The 17,837-nt window shown below is 34.9% G+C and overlaps 1 long non-coding RNA gene and 1 pseudogene across 2 annotated transcripts; both read left to right on the top strand.

Annotated features, from left to right (window-relative positions):
* Positions 1-6,484: 6,484 nt before the first annotated feature.
* Positions 6,485-7,844, top strand: LOC143575812 (uncharacterized). The gene is made up of 6 exons (XR_013142836.1): positions 6,485-6,548; positions 6,657-6,777; positions 6,896-6,987; positions 7,068-7,114; positions 7,623-7,670; positions 7,763-7,844. It is a non-coding gene; the product is annotated as an uncharacterized LOC143575812 (long non-coding RNA).
* A 7,370-nt stretch (positions 7,845-15,214) lies between these two features.
* On the top strand, positions 15,215-17,141 carry LOC143575796 (protein EDS1-like; annotated as a pseudogene). The gene is made up of 2 exons (XR_013142833.1): positions 15,215-16,187; positions 16,373-17,141. The product of XR_013142833.1 is annotated as a protein EDS1-like (transcript).
* The last annotated feature ends 696 nt before the right edge of the window (positions 17,142-17,837 follow it).

Consider the following 17,837-nt stretch of genomic DNA (forward strand, 5'->3'; position numbering starts at 1 on the left):
CTCCTCGTGGAGACGAGTTTCGGGATCTGGCACCGCAACAGGCAGTTGTTTCCCAACCACCACCTGTGGTACAACAGGCATTACCTGCTGCTCCTGTTGTGGCACCGGAGGAACAAGTAGACCTTGAAGCTTCTTTTGGTGGCCAAGGATTCTTTGATATGGAACGAGTTGATCCTGAGGCAGAGGTTCAGGTCTCAGTAGCAGAGGTTTCTGGTGTTGATGTGTCGATGGTAGCTACGTCTGTAGCTGATTCTGAAAGAACCGACTCTGACTCCTCAGCTGATGATGTTGCTGAAGCAAGACAGATACTGGTCGCCCAAGAAAGAATTAATGGAAAAAGAAAGAAAGACACGGATGACAGTAAATCTGACTATGAGGAGGAGTTAGATCGGTTGATTCGTCGATCGAAAAAGGTTAGAACGGGTGAAGGCTCGGGAGCTGGTGAAAGCTCGAGGGTGGTTCGTTTCTCTCCACCCACCTTATCTGGTATGACTATGGTCCCTACATCGATGACTGTGACAGGACCGATCACCTCGGATGTTCCCGTGATATCTTCATCATCTTCCTTTGGCATTCCACCCACTACCTTTCAGCTTTCGGCTCCAGAAATTGTTTCCTTGCCACCTCCTACACTTACCCCATCGGAGGTTGTTGCAAGATTCGTTGAGTCGACACTGGTTGCCAATGCAGGGTTATCTGTTACAATACCACATGCGGTTACTTTTCAGCCTGTTTCTGATGTTCCGGCTACCTTGGGAATTCCTCCACCGTATGCTCAAGACACTTCTCATATGAGGTTTGATTTTGATGCAACTTTATCTAACTCAGACAGGATAACAGCTCTTGAAAGGGTCGTGGCAGAACAGTCAAGAATCAACCTGATCCAGACTCACGCTATTCAGCGCCTTGTTGCAGAAAATCAAATTCAGTCGTCCCTCCTGATTGAGCATGGTAAACTTTTTAATGCTTTAAAACAGTTCTTAGCATCTTAGGGGGAGACGAGCTGCAAGGGCGATGAGTTGAGGACGAAGAAGAGTAATGATAGAGACGATGATCCCAATGCATCGAAAGATGCAGGTGGTGAGTTGCCAAGAACTGAACAAACTCTTGGGACTTCCACATCTCAGGGGGAGTCAACTAGTGCAACAGGTGGATCAGGGGGTGATGATGTGGTGGTAGTGGATGATGAGGAGATGTTGGATGATGATACTGTGGGTGACGACGATGTGTTACCGGTTGAAGAGATTGAGAAAATAGGAGCTGAGATTGTGATTGACAGTGAGATTGAAGAGGGAGAGATTGTGGAGGATAATGTTGAGCATGAAATTCCAGAAGTTGATAAGTCAAATGTGGGTCAAGATATGGGAAGCGATGAGACTGAATGGGAAGAGCAACCGAGATGGAAAGAAGGCTACGCTCAATGGTTCGTAAAGACAAAGAAGCCAACGGTTCCAACTATGTTTAAAAAGAGTTATAATATCAAAGGGTATGCTGAATCAAAGAAGGGGATAATATGCTGGTTGTATGATGAGCAGTTGAGGCTGTTTGTGATTAAACGTTTTGACGGAGTTCAGTACTTCAAAAGGTTGTTGAGATCATTGAATACCTTGCCGGAGTGTGAGGTGAAGGATTTAGCCAAGTTGGGGTTGATAAACAGGAGTGATGATAATATGGCTAGGATTATTGGAAAGATCGTGTGGAAAGAAAGTATAAAAGAGAAAAAGTTCGAGTTGTTAAAGCCGCAGAAAGGGAAGCTTGTTGAAGATAAAGACAGAGGAATGAGAGCTGATGGCAAACCTTGGATGGTAATGAAGTATAAACTTATCCGGTGTTTAAAAGAAGTGCCGATGAAACAAATGCCCAAGGATGTCTTAAAGAATCTGAAATGGTGGTATGTCGATAGTCAAACAGCTGAAGCGGTCATGGAGGATGAAGATGAACAAGAGGTGCTGAGAGTGTATGATCCTATGCACTTGGTGAATTTGTCTCAAGCTGACTTGCAGGTGCTGAACGAGAAAAAGATATTCTATATTCCTGCATGGAAAGAAGAAGCCAAGAAATACCAGAGAGTTGTCACTGTCTGTGTAACACAGGGAGTTCATGCTTGAAGACGGGAGATACAAGATTTTGGGATTACCAGACACGTGATTAAAGATAGAGATATGAAGCTACTGCCAAGGGGGAGTCTGTTGGTACATGATGTCAGTAGTTCAGTATCCAGTGTTATGTTTGTGTCTGTAATCGTGTTAGTTTGTTTTTGGTTTGATTTAGATAGGTTGTCTCACAAGTTCGCCTGATATAAGCGAACTTGTGGACAAGCGAAGTTATTGACAACTTCGCCTAGTCTTTTAGGCGAAGTTGTCGTAACATATATACATATGTTACGGGTTGTATTGAGTAGTTATTCCAGTATGTCTAATTGTGATTGAAAATCACGTGTTGAAGGGTTGCAATACAACGTGTCTTTTGAGTATTGTAACGTGTGTTCGTGTTCGTTATTAACATAGTTTACATCCTACGCTCGTATCGTCTTACGTAGGGATTCCGCACCTACGTAGTACAAGATACTTCCGTGTAGATCCGGCTGGGAACCTACAATTATTATTATCATTACTATCATTTATCATTAATAATATTATTATAAACTTTATTATCAATTCATTTTATGAAAACCGAACCCTTGATTTAAAACTCGTCTTGTTTCTATTTAATATTGGTTTAGTTATTTAAAAGCCCCAATAGTCCATAATCATTAACAAATTAACCGATAATCCGATTAACAACCGAACCTTCTTGTCCAATGTTTCAAATGTAGTTTCAACTATAGTTCAAGTTCATTAATATTTTATTTATTCGTTTTCAATTAGCTTTCAAGTCGGATTCGTTCGTTTCATTCACAAGCTTTTTATATGTCAATCATTCATTATTTCCGATTCGTCAATCGAGGTGAGTACTTTCATACCCCGTTTTCCATCTTCCGTTTAGGGGTGACATTTCATACTTATCAAACTAAATGCTTTATTTACTTGAATCTTAAAACCCACAAACGTGATTGTATACTTTACTTAAATAAATGCTCGATTTGGTGTTATATGCTTACATGTTTAAATGTTTATTGCTTTGGTAGGTAGCCACACTTGAATGCTAAACTTTGAATGCTAAGGCAGGTTGGCCTCACAAAATCCGATCTATTTGGTATCCCCTTATAGACGGTATCGCGATCTGAATCGAAATCCCGAATCCGTTTGGTATTCTCTTATGGATAGTGTCGTTAATGTATTCTTATTAACGATAACTATTTAGCATGAGGCGGGTAGCCTCATGGACACTATGATCCGAGTATACTTGGTTGTTACCATTTAGAAAGGGTCCGAACTATTTATTGCTTTATGTAGATGATATTGTTATCATAGCTTCTTCGCAGGGTCTTACTCATGATATAATTCGCTCATTGTCCACTGAATTTTCTATAACTGATCTTGGCCCATTGCACCATTTTTTGGGTATCTCAGTAACAAGGAGTTCACACGGGTTGTTTTTATCACAAGCTCAGTATACTGCCGACATTCTTAAACGTGCTAACATGTCCACATGTAAACTGGATAGCACTCCAGTAGAAACTGGGTCCAAGCTAAGCGCCAATGATGGTCCACTACTTGACAATGGGACGGAATATCGTAGTTTGGCAGGTGCATTACAATATTTGACGTTTACTCGTCCAGACATTTCATATGCCGTTCAACAAGTTTGCTTGTTTATGCATGCTCCTTGGGAACCACATATGGCTTTCATGCGCCGTATTCTTAGGTATGTTCGGGGTACGATGGATCATGGCTTACATCTTTCGGCATCCCCTCTATCCTCTCTCACCGCTTATTCGGATGCAGATTGGGGTGGGTGTCCGAACTTAAGATGCTCGACGTCAGGCTATTGTGTATTCTTTGGAAATAATCTAATAGCATGGTCTTCTAAGCGACAACCGAAGATTTCTCGTTCAAGTGTCGAGGCAGAATATCGAGGTGTCGCTAATGCAGTCGCAGAAATTTAATGGTTACGTAATCTTCTTTTAGAATTATCCGTACCGTTAACAAAAGCATATGTTGTGTTTTGTGATAATGTTTCGGCAGTTTACTTGGCAGGCAACCCTGTTCAACATCAACGTACCAAACATGTTGAAATTGATATCCACTTTGTTCGTGAACAGGTTCGTCTTGGTAATATTCGCGTTCTTCACATTCCTGCTCCATATCAGTATGCCGACATCTTTACCAAAGGACTACCACGGCCTTTGTTTCAGAGTTTTAAGTCCAGTTTGAGCGTTCGCCCGGCTCAAACTGCGGGGGCGTATTAGCAAATATTATTTAATATATTTATTATATTAGAATTGTATTTGAGTTATAATTCTAGATAGTTTAATATTAGGTTTGTGTTGGGTTTCCTTGACGGTTATGTATTAGTAACCCTGTATAAAGGGGGTTTGTTTAATGAGAAGGTCAAGGAATTATATCATAAAATGCTTTTAATTTTGTGTATAAACTGTATGTGCTTTTGATATATAATATGTGACACTGACATGCTTATGTTTATATATATATATATATATATATATATATATAGGATTAGGATCATGAGAGAATTTTTTTAAAATTGAGAACTATAAGAACCATTTTGGACCACAAAAAACCCAAAAATAAAAAAAAATCATAAAATAAAAAAAACACAAAAATGAAAAAAAGGAAAAAAACCAAAATTCTTATTTTAACATCCCGGTTTCATTAAAAAAACTCAATAGCAAATTATATACACATATGTACATTTACATGATTTTTTTATACACATGTGTATAATTTAAGATAAATGATACTGTACATATGTGTATATTACGTAACTAAAGATTAAATAAAATTATACATATGTGTATAATACAAAGTTTTTTTTGTTTTTTTTATTTTTTTATTTTTTAATGAAACCGGACATAAATATAAGAATTTTGGTATTTTTTACTTTTTTAAAATTTTTGTTATTTTTTGTTTTATGATTTTTTTTAAATATTTTTTTAAATGTGTTTTTAGTGGTCCAAAATGGTTCTCAAAGTTCTCAATTAGCAAAGAGTTCTCTTAGGATCCTTACCCTATATATATATATATATGAAGTAACGTAGCAAAGAAGCCCCAAATCCTTTATTTGGCCGGGACTTCCCTTTTAGCGTGGGAGTAGAGAAGGAAAAAGGCGAAAGGCGAACCCCCCCCCCCCCCAACAAGTCATATGGGGCACCAACGATCGCTGGGACGCAGTGCATTAGCCAAACCCTTTTGACGTGAGGTTCCTAGAAGCGAGTAGCTTCCGGCTTGGCTTGTAGTTGTAGTCTTACAATTTCTGATTCGACGGAGGGGCCAGCTAGCCCCGGCCGCTTTCCATCAAATTCTTGGTGGGAATCATCAACTTGACGTGTCTCGACAACCTGGCGGTTCTTCGTGACGAATAAAAGAACCAGAAAGAATGCGTGAAAGCAAGTCATTCTCTTATTCAATAATTCGTGCATAAGGGTAAGGATATATATATATATATATATACATAGAAAATGGTTCAAATAAAAAGAAGTTGTTTCCTAGGAATGTTAAGAACCAATAGAATTTTGACATTTGACATTAAAACCTATGATGAAAGAACAATTAAAGGAAACTATGTCGGTTATAATGGTGAAAGAGTAATTGTAGGAAACTATGACGGTTTTTGTAATTAAAAATCTCAACCATTGATTGATATGATCAAATGACTATGATTTATTCCTAGTGTTCCTAGAAAACTACTTGTCTTTAGGATAACCCTCCCATATATATATATATATATATATATATATATATATATATATATATGTATGTATGTATGTATACTATATTAAAATGTATATAGGAGGGATATGAATGTAATTTCACACCAAAACTCTTAAAAATTAAAAGTTACAATACATTTATGCATGTTGTACAAGTGTTTTGAGCACATGAAATCTGAAGATCTGAAATTCAAAATTCAAAACACTACACATACAAACGAATGGAGAGGAAAGAGCTGCAGGGAGAGTATATGAAACCCTAAATGGAATCCAAGCTCAAACCGTGACCTGAAATTGATTAATGGGCATATCAATCGAACAACTGGTACTTGTGCTCACTACTCTTTCATCAAACTCCGTCCATTCTTGAAGAATTTCTGATCTGAAATCGTTTTTAGGTGGTACAATCAAACGAACAAGAGGCTGAGAGGTCTCACTTTCTAATAACTTAAACAAAGATGAAAAGATTGGAGATTCAAGGGTAAGTTTTTTAGTTTTCTTTTGCTTGTCGGCTCTCTTGAAACCCGAATCCTGATTTTTTAATAATCTCTCAAAAACGACTCTACTGATCTGTAACAACGTATTCAATTAAATGTTATTACTCTTTATTTGTGTTAGTTTTGGGAACTAATATTGTGTTTATAATGATTGCTACAGGAGATTCAGCAATGGAATGCACCATGGGCATGTCGAAATCGATTAATCTTGGCATCCGGTGAGTCTCTCACTTCTAATAGTGATTTTCATAACATTTATATTGATACGCTTTTTGATAGAAATATGTGTGTTTTCAGTTATTTTATAAGAGTTTTTTGTTTTACAGAAGTTTATATAAGGCAAAAAGACCTTTAGGTGCCGATAGTAGTTGGTGGTCACTATTTATTTCGCGTATTCTCATGGGTAGCAGCTACTGATTCGGATAGAAATATTGCGTATCAAATTGGGTAATGTTTTTAGTCTCCTCTTTTTTAGAAATATTACTTAATGTTTTGTAAGAATATAGAGCTAGAAGTCCTGGTGTCTTTTAAACAAAAAATTGTACTAACCTGATATGTTTACCAGTTTGATGGATTTTTGTTTATATCTGCATATGGAGGTTCAACTTGAGTAAACTGGGTCGTACTGCTGTTGGTATCATTAAATACTTTTTTACAGTATGTTTTGAGTTTCCAAGTTGATAGTTTGTTCTTCATTTGCAATCAAATTCCTAACCTGATAGTTAATATTGTTGCAGGTTGTGATCTGACGAGCAATTTGCTGCTTTGCTTACTGTTTTGGCATGTAAGTAACAATCTTTATAGTCAATTAAGGGGTTTTATATTATGACTTTTAATCATCTATTAAAGAGATATTTAAACATTGTTAATAATAAGTTTATGGACTGTGCCAGTCCGCATCCGTGCCTAGGATTTGCATTTGTTGAGTTTAGTGATGAGAGTTAGATATTGTGTCTTTAAATTACAGTATTACCGTTATATGATTTATTTTATAAAGATTAAGTACTTTCCTCATTAGATGAATAATTTGCAGATTCTGTAAGGTGCGATGTTTGATTTTCCCCAATTACGATTTTGCGCTCGAAAAACGCTATCCTTCCTGTGAGGTCATCGTTTGGTTTTGGATGGCTTGAAACTCTTTCATTCACTGTTGGACATCATTGTCATCTGAAACCTAAGCCAAGTTTACTCGAGGACCGATTAAACTGAATCCAATAAATTCAAATCTTAAATCTGGTAGAGTATGGATGGGCTTCTTAAATTAAACTTTTATTATTAATTTTATGTTGCAGGTGGAAACAACCTTGTCAGATTTTTTGATGTTTATGATTCTTGTAGTGGTAAGCAAATTCATTTCATTTACAATAAGATTTTGTATATTGAAGTATTATTTGCATTAAAATTACAGCCCATGTATGTATTATTTGTGTAGCTCGGATGATTGGAGAGACACATTGTTACGCAGATGACATCGCTCGAATTTGTTGCGGATTCGGTATGGCATAATTTTCAATTTATAATAACTTCTTCTAGGACGTGAAAGCTTATTTTTGGTTCGCTTTTAGAATAACTTTTTTTGATCAGGCTTTAATCATATTTTTGATCTTGTCTGTTCATTCAACTAATTTAGGTCTGCCAATGGGTCGGGTCTTGCTTCAAAATAGATCAGATCTAATCCATTTTTATGATCCACATGACCCGTCTCTATTTTTGTTCGCAGGACGTGGTGGATTTACGGAGTGGGGATTTTGCTTTAGCTGATGTTAGCACAGGTAGACAAATCTCAGACATTCATCTTTTGTAACAACTCTAATACAATTTTGTAACACCTGCACCTAAATAGCATGTATTTTCATGCATAAACTAAATTTCTACTGAACCGAACTTGTTTCAACCTGGTTAAACTAAAGCATTTCTCCATAAAAAACTGGGTGGGCAAAAACCGGGTTACGGGATTGACTTTCTTTTACTGAACCGACCCGGTTTCAACCTTAACTGGTTTGGGCTACGAACCCGGATTAAGTACCAAAATAGATCTTAAGTATAAGTATAATTGTGAAAAGTGAAAACCATTGCTGGATCAAATGGGTTTGAGCTGAACATGCTAATTTTTTAATACGGACGAAACACATATTGTGGGTGTAATCGATTAAGTGCTTCTTCCTGAAATTTGTTTGATAAAAAGGTTCTACTTCTCTTGTTCGGCTAAAAGTTTTATTCCGCCCGTTTAGGTAAGAAGTTTGATTTGTTTGAAATATTTGGTATCGGCACCGGTACGAAAATGTATAATTTGGTATCGGTTCGGTGCCTGTATTTCGTTCAAATTCGGGAAATACCAGTACCGATACCGAGCCTAAAAACTTGGTACCAACGAAACCAAATCGGTACCGAATTCGATACGATACAATACCGGTACCTACCAATCGGTACCGGTACTGGTACCGAAAACGCTCATCCCAACTTTTGACTAAGAGGTTACATTTGGCCCGTTTGAATCAAAAGTTCAAAACACAATATTTAAAAGAAAAACAACTTATGTACTAAAAAAATATTTGTACTATGTTTTAAAGTAATTTGTATTAAACACATATTTTAGTGTAGAAATGTTGTTCTGAATGTATTAGTTTTTGATCTGTTTTTATTATGATGGAAAATCTTATATCTCAGCCACCATAACATTTCAAGAGATGTTAATGTATCTCTAAGGAAATCCCTTTTGTTGCATGCTTGTGCTCGTAGTCATATTGGAGTGGATTCTATAGTTGAACAATGGAAAGAAATGTCTTACCAGTTTAAGGTTGGTACTTTAGTAATTTTTATCTTGTTCATAGTTATTTGTTTTTATGTTAGTATTTTTATTTTCAGGTCAAGGTTGTTTTGCTTGATTCAACATGGGCCTATCGAGGGTTTACAAGGCAATAAGAGATCAAAATGTATTAGGAGTGTTAGGATTTTTCTTGAACAAGTTGATCTTTTTATTTTTTAAACCGGTGACACGAATTTGTAAAATGATATTCTCTATGCATTTTGATATGTGCATATTAGAAATTTATTTTCTTTGTATTAATGTATAATAAGTACTAAGTAGTTCTCGGATCCCGCCGCATCACGCGGGTATTTTACTAGTGTGTGTGTATATATATATATATGAGGATGGTGACATTGTGTGTCAACTAATTACGCGTTAATAAGTTGACGATGTCGTTGGTAAATGTGAAGTGTAACTCCAAAGACTTGGTCACCACTCGAACTCGTTAATAGCATGGTTCATGGGTTTGTCGTAATGTAGGGAACAGAAAATATGTACACGTTTATATTGAAAATATTGATAGCAATATTCTAGAATGGACACATATAAAGTATAAGTGAACGTAAGTACGGATCAAGCAATAAAGTCTAGGTTATAGTTAACTTTATAAAATAATAACCAATTTCACAAATGTTTCGATTAGTTCAAATTTTAAAAAATGTTCCAATTAAGTCACTTAATTTTCATATTTTATTAAATTAAAGGTTTCAAATGTTTTTTCATATTCTAAGATGCGTGGACTTAAACTTCATATTGTGGATTATGCAAACAGCAAAGAATCTACATCTATTATTGTTGGCCACACCAAGAATAGAGATCCAGGTTCTTTCTGTTGTGGTTTTCATTCATGTATGGTCATGCATTGGAAGTGTTATCTTCTTAGTTTGCAATTAAATAGTGTTATGTATTGTTGAGTTCTTTAGAATCCAATATTTTAAAAATATACTCAGTCTTCTTTTTTTTATTTTTATGGAATTTTATGATATGTTATATGGTAAATTATCTTTTTAGGACCTGCAGTGTTTAGAAACCTCAACTGCAAGATATTTCTGGCATTTATGGTTATATTTTTGCATGGTATATTTAATAGTGACAGTGTGCAAGCTGGGAACTTTTATTTCGAATAACTGGATATAGTAAAGGTCTTTAGTTTGACTTTCTGGAAGTCAAGTTATGCAGATTTGTTTTAGTCAAATATGAACTATTTCGGTCTGATACCAGTCGTATTAACTTCACCCTGGTACAGAAAATTAATGGCCTCAAAGGTATTCGTAACTTAACTATTTCACTCTAATGCGCCATGTCATTTTGTATTATTATGTGCTTTCAGTTGTTAACCTATAAGAAACATGATTTTAGAGTGATCTTATTTATATGCATACATATTTTGATGTGAACACTGTGAAGCTCAAAGCTTCATAATTTAAAGTTGATTAGATAATTCAAAACTCCAACATTCGATTTGTCATATGTATACATGTAAATATGAACAAGTCAGATTTACCGTAGAAATTTGCCTAATTTGACCTTAAGAAAGCTAGATCCTTCAAGCTGAAAACTAACTTTTACTTCTTTTCTTGATGACTCAGGTGACATCACGCACGACGATAACTTCATTTACAACTCACTATCCAGTCAATGATAGGAGGTGGCGGCGGCGGGGTTGGAGTAAGTGTGGAGAAGACTATTGTTGTGAAGAAACAAGGCAATTTTGTGACAAAAATAGAAGATTAAGAAATCAAGAAGTGAAATCGTTGGAGAAAATTTTTGAAGACGATTAACAAATATTGTTTTTCTTTAGAATGTTAAAAAGAGTATTTATGACATTACAATATTCAGCAACCCGTCCACCGGACGGGTATAAAACTAGTAAAGTATAAGTGAACGTACGTACGGATCAAGCAATAAAGTCTAGGTTAGTGTTAACTTTATAAAATAATAACCAATTTCACAAATGTTCCAATTAGTTCACTCAATTTTAAAAAATGTTCCAATTAAGTCACTTAATTTTCATATTTTATTAAATTAAAGGTTTCAAATGTTTTTTTAGCGTTTTTCATTTTTTTTGTCACATAGGAAATTTTTTTATCTTTTTTTGATGTTGACGTTGAGTGGCGAAGTGGATTTTATTTTTTTATTTATGAATTTTAAAATAATTAACGTTTTTCAATTTTTTTTAAATATAACTACATAAATTACAAATTCCGACCCCCACATCTTATCCTCATTCTTTCTTGACGCACAAAAAAATCAGTGAGACTCGATTTGAAGATTAGTAACCCAATTTGAGAAAAATATGCATGAATAACCTAATTAGAACACTTTTGAAAGCTGGTTACTATTCTATGAGATATTCCCTAATTTCTAATATAACTTTTTAAAGACAAATTGGGTATGTGCGGGTTATACGAGGTCATTTGAAGATCACACTAGGGGTTTAATTTAGGTTTTTGAGCGAATTTGATCGTTTTGAATGTCGGGTTTCCAAGGTGAACCTTCTAATTTCTATATTTGATTAATGAAGCTCTCAGATCTTACACGGTTAAAAGATTATCTATACTTAAATCAGGATCCCAAAATATGGGCCAAATACGAGCCCAAAAGAGAAAACATAAACACGATTAGAGGTGCATACAAAACCATACCCTGAAACTGTACCCGGACCGACCCTGCTTGTAGGGTACGAAAAAAGTATGCATATCGGTATCAAACTTGTATCCGGAAAAAGACCCGATCTGTACTCGATAATACTCGAAAATCAAAACCGATTCCATACCCAGAACTGGGTTTTTCCAATACCCAAACCCGGGTTTTTTAAATACCTGTTCTATACTCGAAAATTAGCCAAAAAATTACCCAAAAAAAAAACCCAAAAAAAGTGCAGCCCCTTATAAACCCGATTTATACCTGAAAGATACAATCAAGAAAAGGTTTTTTTATACTTGGAAAAGTCCAATCTATACCCGAAAAATACCCGGAAAAAAACCTGAAAAAAACACGTAAATAGGGTTTTTTCAATACCCGATAATAGACTATTCAAATACCCGGTTTTAGAATGTCCGGTTCTATACCCGACCCGAACCCGATGAATAGGGTATGGTTTTTAAAGACAATACCTTATCCAAATCCGAACCCAACCTGATTATTTCCAAAACCTGGTCATACCCGAACCCGGTTCCATACCCGACGGGTATTTAAAAAACCGATTTGTGCACTCTAATACGATCAGTGAACCAACATAACATTCGCTATGATCTGGGCCCATAAACACCTCAATAAGCCCAAACAAAGCGGGCTACAAATCTTTTGATTCAATAGATTTCTCTTCTCCTATTTCTAATCGGGGCCCATAACAAAGAAACTTGTCGAAGAGCTTATTTAATGTACAAAAAAACTAGTGTAACAATGACATAGGCATAATGGTATATAACTTTTCATGTTATTGGATGCGTTGATCACAACTTATGTTTTTGTCAGTATATGTTTATGATTTCTCTTGAAATTAAAATTTTATTTGAGTTGGTACTTTATGTTAAGGGTATCATTTGTATGTATCATTCTCCGCAAAGTCACAAGTTATTTTCGCAAAACGTTAAGGCTCTCGAGCTATATTAAGAAATTTTGTTTGTCTAAGATTGATGAGTGAAAGTATATAAAAAATCACATGATGCGGAGTTTGTCTAAAGGCTTCCCGGACAAACTTAGACAACAAGAAATAATAAACAATAAGACAAAGTTTACATGTAGAAACCCAAACTGAAAACATAACATCAACAAAAATACATAGTATTTCTAACGACAAACGCGTGCGCTTTGAAACTGCGGTCCATGATTGCGGTGTGATATCCTAATCAGGACAAGGTCAAGGTACAAGTTGACTATATATAGTGGTCCCTTGAGTGAGCGATTCTTGATTGTGAATGATATATTAATTGATGATTCTTAAATATTAAAAAATGTTTTCACTATCCTCTTGATATATATTAACACAATAGGTTGTGACGACCTAAGCCAATCAAGATTTGTAAGTCGTAAATGTATATAATAAATATGAAGGAAGAGCAAGTCTCAAAATATAAACGTACAAAATTTGTAAACAAGTGATATTTTTATTCATAGTAGAAATAAATCGTGATCTATAGTTTCAAGAATGTGCAATAACGAACTAGCCCAGACTGGTATATAAATACGGATGACAGTAGGCCGTGCATTGATAATCTTATGCTCATACTTGTTTGTAAAATCGTGTCATATACCCGGCTTATTACTCGTCGGGTAATTACCCGTCGAGTTTTGAAATACCTGTGGATATCAGGTATACCTGTTAGCTTGCTAACAAAAAAATAACAACACTATACCTTTTGTTTACTATTATAATTATTTTATACATGTTATTCATGTAAATTACAAATTAAAATATTATTTTGAATATTATATACGAAATCTCCCTATTTTCTCACAAGCCACCAGATTGCTTTATTTGTAGATGGTGGTTTCTCATGCATTTGACTCAAATTCACGGGTATTAGTCTTATCAAACCCATATAGCCATTAAACGGGTTATAACATCTCATTATACTAAAAATAAAAATTAATCTCACTAAACATTTGATATTAAAATCATATAAAATAGGGTTATTTTAAAAATTAATATCCGGCCTTTAAAAAAAATATAATTTGTAATTATGAAACAATTTTATAGTAAAAAAATAAGCGGATTATGGGTCTCATCAAACCCAAATAGATTTTAAACGAGTTATAACATCTCATTTATTTATGAAACTATTTCATCATCAGAACCCAAGTATATTATTAATTTTCTTACAATAAATAAAATTAAAATACAAAAAAACATATATAAATATTAAAAACGTAAAATGTAAAACAAACCCCGTAATCAAACCCTAATTTAATTTCTCAATATGGATTTACATTAGCGATTCGTTTTTCTTTTAAGTTTAACTTAAATGAAAAGTTTCACAAAATAATATCCAAATTATAACAAACGAACATAAACGAATAAATATAAAAATTAAATATATAATTTATCAACGTTTCATTAAAAAGTGAACATAACCCAACATAAATTAATCAAAATAGGTTCAAGTATATTATTAAGTTCTTATTATAAAAAAACTAAAATAAAAAAAAATACATTCACAACAACGTTACAACAATAAATAAATCATTACAAACTTTTATATAATATCTATCTCTCTGTCTAATATATCTATATAAACGTCTACCAAAAAATTCGATGTATCCCCCTTTAGTTTTTTCACACGATGATAGCAGCGGTATTGTGGGGTGGGGGGGGGAGGGGGTTGGGTTTAGTACCCCTCAGATAATTAGGTTTCCTAAATTTCCATGTAAAAACCTCAAACTGTTGTCCAAGACCCGACAGCCCAGATTGTACGTACAATTAATATCTTATATAAGACAAAGTGGGAGTTGAATTCCATGGAAACTTACAATTTCTCAACTCTATGTCCACTTGATCATTTTATTTATTATTTTTTTGAACAACACTTGATTTTTTCTATCATTCTATTTTGTCTATATAAACTTCAACTTTGATGGAGAGGTTGCACACATTCAACTTACACCTTACATACAAAACTGTGTCTTTTAGAGAGAGTTAGAGAGAGAGAGAGAGTGAAATGAAACTAACCCTGAGTGATGAGCTCACAAAAGCAGCTTGCATTCTTTCCATGCAAGCTCATAAAAACAATCGAAATCAAGATTATCTTACTAAGAAACATGGTGTTTCATCATCATCATCAATTAAGGTTTTAATCATTGCATTCAAAGAATTAATGGAGATCAATGATTTCTAGCAAGGTGATCATTTTGGAGAAACTAAGGTTGATCTGTTTACGTCTCTCCAGTTTCCGTCCCTCCAGCGTATCGGAGAGGGTAAACTTGCCAACGTCAACGGATCATTTCTTCAAATATTTCATAATCTTTTGACCGAAAAGTCCAAGCTCAAATCAGAGGTAAATATGATTTTTAAGTTTCTCATATTAATTTTGGTCGGGTCTAACAGGTTATGCATGCATAGTACCCCAAGATCTATTAATATAGTTTTCAAAAGACTAAAATTTTCCGCTTAAAAAGGGCCAGCTGGACAGTTTGTTACTCATTTGGCTTCTATTTCAATGTAAAAGTTGATTTATGTAGTTAACTTATCTTGGTTTATACAATTTGTACTTACAAAATTTACAAGTTGGTCTGACATGAAAGTCAACTATGGATTTTCAGGTTGAGAAAGCCGTAAAAGAAGGCAAAAGTATTCTGTTTACCGGTCATTCATCCGGTGGTGCAATAGCTAGTCTTGCCACTTTGTGGATGCTTGATGAATACACGAGGAAACAAAAAGTCAACCTTCCAATTGGTTGTGTAACCTTCGGGTCCCCTCTTATAGGAGACGGGACCCTCACCCACGCGGTCAGGCGTGAGAAATGGGCGGGTTATTTTACCCATTTTGTCATGGAACATGACATTGTTCCTCGTATGATGCTAGCTCCAAAAGCATCTGTTATAGACTACCTACCTAGTGTTCTTAAATTCTTCCAACAAAGTCAACCCCGTTAATGGATCTAGTGAATTTTTGGAAGTCGTGTTGATTAATGCATCAACTGCTGCGAGCCATGAAGCATGTGATTTTTTGGAACCTACAAATTTGCTAAAGGAGAAGTTATTGTTTGACTTTGTAGAAGTCAGCCCTTACAGGCCTTTCGGTGTTTACATTTTCTGCACTCGGGGCGAAGATTCATCTTCACCTAGACAACAACTTGTTGTAGAAAACCCGAATGCTGCTCTGCAGTTGTTGTTTTATTTCTTGCAGTTACCCAATGAAGGTCAAGATTTAGCTAAATTTTCTCTTGAGAGTTTAGAAGAAAATTTTGGTTATGCGGAAGAACTAAACAAGAACAGATTACGGGTGGAACAATGGGTTAATATGCAAGACCTTAATGATCAGCTTTGGACATCTAATGGTACTACCGGTGATGTGGTTCGTACCAAGAACAAAGCGCTATATGATCTGGTCAGTACTTATCTGTTTTACAGTTTTACCTGTTTAAATAAAATCTTACTTGACTCAAACCCCTGTAGACCCATTACTTTACCCACCCGACCCACCAATTTTGCCACCTCAAATACCTTCTTTGAAGAGTTATTGATTTAAATTTTGAGTTTTTTGAACAAAACGTAAGAATATTGTGTTTGCAGACTGCAGATGCGAAATGGTGTCTATTAGCGGTGGAAGAGGCTGAAAAAAGAAAGGTAAAAAACATGGACGAGATTAAAAAATCCATGAGAAAATATCAATCAAATAATCCGGAGCAAACAAGAAAGATAATTGAAGATATGAACGACAAGATGCTCAAGTACAAACAAGAACACGGTGATGGAACAAATGATTATTATGAAGCATTCAAGCTTCAAAACGAGCAAGATGACTTTAAAGCTAACGTGGACCGTTTAGAACAAGCTAAAATATGGGATGTAGTTATTGAAATGGTGATGCGTAAGGATCTACCTGATGAATTTGAGGTGTGGGATGAGTTGGTGGAATTAGCGACTCAATTTAGAAGATTCTATGAGCCATTGGATATTGCAAATTACTATCGACACTTGAAAGGTGACGATAATAAGGGATTAACTTATATGCAGGTCAGACCAAAGAGGTATAAGTTTACACAGAGATGGTTTGAACATGCCAATGTGACGGGATTTGAGAAGGGTTGTGAAAGTACTTTTGTTGCAGACGTTGAGGAACTTACAAACGAGGTTATAAAAAAGAAAAGACGACTGATGAAGTCAACAAGGATTTAGAGAGCATAAAGGAAAACATTAAGAATTGGAAAGCTGATGAGAAAATAATAAATGAAGATGTGTTTTGGGGGGAAGCTGCTTTGTCTAAGTTGGAGATGACACCGATCGACGAAAGCTAACTAGATTTGTAAGGGTAAACAAGGTAAGCTTGTATGAATAAAGGTTTCAGGTGTTGTTACCTGTAACATGTGTGAATGATTGTGTGATTTGTTTAAACATTGTATTATCTATTATTTTTGTTGTTGTCTTAAAGTTCTGTTATTGTTGTTTTAAAGTTCTATATGCATTGCTTTCAGTTACTAAAAACATGCAATTTATAGGAAAAGAGCCAAGGAATGATCAACTTTTTGATATATTTTTATCTTAAAACTGCAAAAGTCATTTTCCTAGATGCTCTTTCTATAACACATCAAGATAGCAATTTTCTTATAACAATAACTGTATATTAGTTAATTGCTTAAAATACCATGTCTAATATTTAAAAAATAAACATTCTTGTGAACCAAAATAACTAATTGCATTTGGACTAATGGAGGTCCATGACTTATATCATAATGATCATGGTCGTTTTGGAGAGACCGCTATAGATTGTGATACGTACGTGTTCGTCTCTCTCCAGCATGTCACATAGGGTTTCTTAAGTTGCCAAAGTCAATGGATCATTTATTCAAAAACTTCAAGATCTTTTGAAAAATCCCAAACTCAAATCAGAATCAGATGTATAGTTGACTTTCAAGTTCTCATATTTTTTTTAGCTTTCTTGTATGATTATGTGATGAGTTTTATTAAACTGTGTACTTCAAAAACTTAGATTTACTGACCTGAATCTGTGGTGCAATAGCAAGTCTTGCCACACTAT

The sequence above is a fragment of the Bidens hawaiensis genome, unplaced genomic scaffold, assembly GCF_021521415.1.
Source record: "Bidens hawaiensis isolate Kalapana, Puna unplaced genomic scaffold, B.hawaiensis_p1.1 tig00027752_1, whole genome shotgun sequence".
NCBI lineage: Eukaryota > Viridiplantae > Streptophyta > Magnoliopsida > Asterales > Asteraceae > Bidens > Bidens hawaiensis.